The following is a 4415-nucleotide window of genomic DNA, read 5'->3' as shown; positions in this document are numbered from 1 at the left end:
GACATAGCCATTACGCTAACTGCTGGTTCCCCATTCATTTTCATTGGACCAGAGAAAGACAGAGAGAAAAAAGGAAAGCGAGAAAGCCAGCCACCAGGTCTGAGACGTTAACCATGGTCAGCCACGTGTCCAGCACCTTAACCACCATGCCACCTGCTGGCCCCGGTTTCGGTTTTGAGGTAATTTGAGATTTATAAAATATTTGAAAAAAGTACAAAGAGGTCCCATATATTTACCACCCAACTTCCTTAAATCTTCACATCTCGCTTAACTACACAATTAGTATCAAAATCAGGAAATTAGTATTGCTAAAATTCTAATAATCTATCTGTACTCTTTATTTAGATTTTGAGACTTGTTCCCCTAGTGTCCTCTTCCTGGTCCAGAATCCAATCCAGGATGACACTTACATTGGATTATAATTTTATTATTATTTTTTAATTTGCTAGAGGGCAGATGTGCTCACCAAAGACAGAGAGAAAGCAGCCCCCTCCCCTGGGATATAGGAGCGTAGTCACACTGCGGTCCCTTCTCCTCCATCTTGTCCTCCCCCAGGGTTTTGGGCACATGCCCAGCATGTGTCTCGAGCTGCTGGGTCCAGGACTCAAACCGCACACTGGGCCATGTGGGATCCAGCTACCTTAACCGCCATGCCACAGCTGGCCTGGATTCTAATATTTGTTTTTTAGCCTTTCAGTCACGCAGCCTTTGTTAACATGCACATACCATTTGCTGCAAGATACACAGGTTTCCCCCGCCTTGGTTTCAGTGTCTTAACCTTAAGTCTAGATCTAAAGTAGCCTACAGAAACTTATCAAAATTAGACTTTATTTCCAGCTTTCAACTTTTGAAACATCATTTAAGTTTGTCTGTCACCAAGTAGCAGAATGTAATTTTTTTGTACTTGATAAATAATCTTCTATACTAAAATACATATTAGTATGTCTTAAAAAGTTACTAAAAATATGCCATTTGTATTTACCTACTTTTAAAAAAAAGAATTATTTATTTAACTCCATTTGTTATTCTTTTAAAAAATTATTTTATTCAATTTTATTTATTCATTCATTTATTTTAATTTGACCAGAGAAAGAAACAGAGAGAGAAAGAGAGAGAGAGAGAGGGAAAGTGAGAAAGTCCAGGACTCGAACTGCAGTCAGCCATGTGGGAGTGTCCAGCACCTTAACCACCATGCCACCTGCTGGTCCCCCATTTATTATTCTTATTATTAATTTTTTTTTTTAATAATTTGACCAGAGAGAGGAAGAAAGGGAAAAGGAGAAAGCAAACCGCCAGGTCCAGGACTCAAACCACGGTCGGCCATGTGGGAATCCAGCACCTTTAACCACTATGCCACCTGCTGGCTCAATATACTTAACTACTTTTAATAAGCTGGAAAGTACGATGTTGAGGTTTTCTCAAGGGAAAAATTACTTTATGGTTTTTGCAGTTCTCAGAAACACTGGTCCACATTAAGCCACTCTTGAAGAAATAAGCTGAAGATTATAGACCCTATAATGATAGCTTTGTTCTATTCCTAAAATAGAGACATTACTAAGCCCCACTCCAGTGCTGCCTTTCCTGTGCTGAAGCAGAGATGCTCTGCCAGTTTGCCAAATGCTTTTTGGCTGCTTAATATAAAAGCTGAATGACTCTTTCATGAGTTTGATTTCAGAAGAAGATCCACTAATTATGAATCATATTTATTGGGGCATATTTAATTAACAGAAGATAATGAATGTACTATATCTAAGGGTATTATATAAGGTTTTCACTGTATCTCTCCATGTTTTTTATAATATTCCAATTGGGTGGAGGAAGACCATTCAAAAAAATCTAGCCTTTTAGATCTGGAAAAATTTATAGTGAGTCTTTTAAATCACATTTAAACAATCAGAAGTTTAACCACAACAAGGGACTATGAAGGAAGAATGAAAATTACAAAGGAAGCTTTATAGTCAATGAAAGTATAGTACTTTGAATTGCCCCAAATGCACAAGGCACAGGAATCCTAAGTCATGTGTTTACTTATTGACCATGTGACCACCACTGAAATATTTATTGTTTTGAAAGCTTTACCTAGTAACCTTTCAAAATTGCTTTTAAATAAAGTCCTTAACTTGTAGCAATAAACAAAAAGATAAATGTAAACAATGCTGAGTTTACCAAAAGACACATAAAAATTTTCAACTCATTCTCTGAGAGTTATAAACATCAATATTTTGGCTGAGTTATTAATCTAGACATGTTTATAATGCAATTATTTGCATAACTCTAGTAATGCTAATGGTGGCTATAAGGTAGGAATAGTTTTTTTTTTTTTTAAGAATTATTTATTTATTTAATTCCATTTGTTATTATTATTCTTTAAATTTAACTAGACAGAGCTAGAGTAAAGGAAAGCGAAAGAGCAAGCTGCCAGGCCTAGGACTTGAACTGTGGTTGGCCATGTGGGAATTCAGTGCTCTTAATCACCACGCCACCTGCTGGCCCCCAGAATAGGTTTTTTAAAAAACGCTAGAAACATAAAAATACTTAGCCCAGTTATTTACCTGTAGAGTCTATTCATTTATACCTAAATTTCAGCATTTACTATATTTTTAAAGAGAATTATTTATTCATTCATTCATTCATTTTAATTTGACCAGAGAGAGCCACACAGAGAGGGAAAGTGAGAAAGCAAGCCACCAGGTCCAGGACTTGAACCACTGTCGGCCATGTTGGAGTCCAGCACCTCAACCACCATGCCCCCTGCTGGTCCCGGTATTTACTATTTTAGCATTTATGTCATCACTCTAATTTTAAAAGTTACATCCAAAGGATCAGGCAAAACCACTTATGCATTGGCCTGCTTGTTTATTTCTCAGTTTGTGTAAAAGTCCTTAATTTGTCAATGTAGCAAACAAATTCAACTCTGATTGCTATGCAAAGAAACAAAGTAATAATCTGCTTTGCAATAAACATTCATAGTTCAGTTGTGTGCAGGCAACATGCTAAATGTGAAAAGATTACTATCTGAACTACAGGTAGTAGGTACTGAAAGAAGTTAATAGTTTATTGTAATTTGTTTTACTTAACAATCTAGGAAATTCGCCCGTCAGCAGTTTCAGTGCAATTTCAGGTGCAACTGGGAATTCAGGAACCTCAGTGGAGCTGTTAGTATAGCAAACCTTGTAGGTAAAATACAGGATACTTTTTTTCTCTTTTTTCTTTTCTTTTCTTTTGGAGAGGTTTTTGCTATAGGGCGTGTGCGCTCACCAAAAAGACAGAGAGAGACAGAGAGACAGAAAGCGAGAATCCCCCTGTCCCCGGGGGGGATGGCCACGCCTCAATCTCTTCTATCCTCCATTCTCCTCTTGGGATCCTGGGCACACATGCACATGTGCCTGGCGTGAGTTTAAGCCTGGGTCCAGGACTCGAACCATGGTCAACTACATGGGAGTTCAGCGACATGGCCACTACGCCAACTGCTGGTCCCGCGTGATACTTTTGATAGTACATGGGAAGGGATCTCTTTAAAATTGACCTCATTGGTTTCATTCTCAGTAAACTGACCTGGGCCACTCAACATGGCTTTTATTGTTCCTGATGTTAGTGCGTGTTCCCTTTTTACATTAAATTCATGACCATCAGAAGATACCGGTTTGACATACACGGCATCAGGGCCTTCACAGCCACCCTAAGTTTTTTGCTCTCCATCCATTCTGTTCTTATGAACTTTTACTTTGCTTCCACAGGAACTTTAGTAGTCTAAAAAGATCAATTGTTTCTTTTGTTTGGTCTTCAGTTGCTTTTTCATTTGAGTTTTAAGAGTAAAATATACCAGGGGCTAGTAGGTGGCATGGTGGTTAAGGCGTTGGACTCCCACATGGACGACCTGGACCTAACAGCTTGAATATCATTCCAGGCGTGTGGGCATGTGTGTGTGCATGCCCAAAATCCCAAGAGGAGAATGAAGGAGAAGGGATTGAGGTGTGGCCATCTCCCATGGGGAGTGCTTTTTCACTTTTCCTCTCTCTAGCAAGCACACCTAAGCCCCCCACCCCCCCAAAAAAGAGTGATATATGCCTATTAAAGAAAATTAAAAGGGCTAGCCCCACAGCCTAGTTGTTAAAGGCTAGATCCCATAGGCTGACCATGGTTCGAATCCTAGCCCCCGTGGCTTGAAAACCATACCAGTCACACAGGTATACATGCTCACCAGGGCAGAGAAATAGAACGAGATTACTGTATGACCATGTCCCACTGAGAGGTGTTTTCTCCCTCACTTTCTATCTCCCTCTCCATCTCTCTCTGACAAGTACTCTGGTAATTTTTTAAAGAGGAATTATTTACTTATTTAATTCCATTTGTTGTTATTACTATTATTATTATTATTAATAATAATTTGACCAGACAGAGACAGCGAGAGAAAT

At 38.8% G+C, this 4415-nt stretch overlaps 1 protein-coding gene and 1 pseudogene across 4 annotated transcripts in view; one reads left to right on the top strand and one right to left on the bottom strand.

The window, feature by feature from the left end:
- Positions 1 to 4415, top strand: part of PNKD (PNKD metallo-beta-lactamase domain containing) — a 103656-nt gene that overhangs the window by 63213 nt on the left and 36028 nt on the right. The gene's annotated exons all lie outside the window — the stretch shown is intronic.
- On the bottom strand, positions 3074 to 3703 carry LOC102471754 (elongin-C-like; annotated as a pseudogene).

Source organism: Tupaia chinensis, unplaced genomic scaffold (assembly GCF_000334495.1).
Source record: "Tupaia chinensis unplaced genomic scaffold, TupChi_1.0 Scaffold000542_1, whole genome shotgun sequence".
NCBI lineage: Eukaryota > Metazoa > Chordata > Mammalia > Scandentia > Tupaiidae > Tupaia > Tupaia belangeri.
This window is presented reverse-complemented; position numbering and strand designations above follow the sequence as displayed.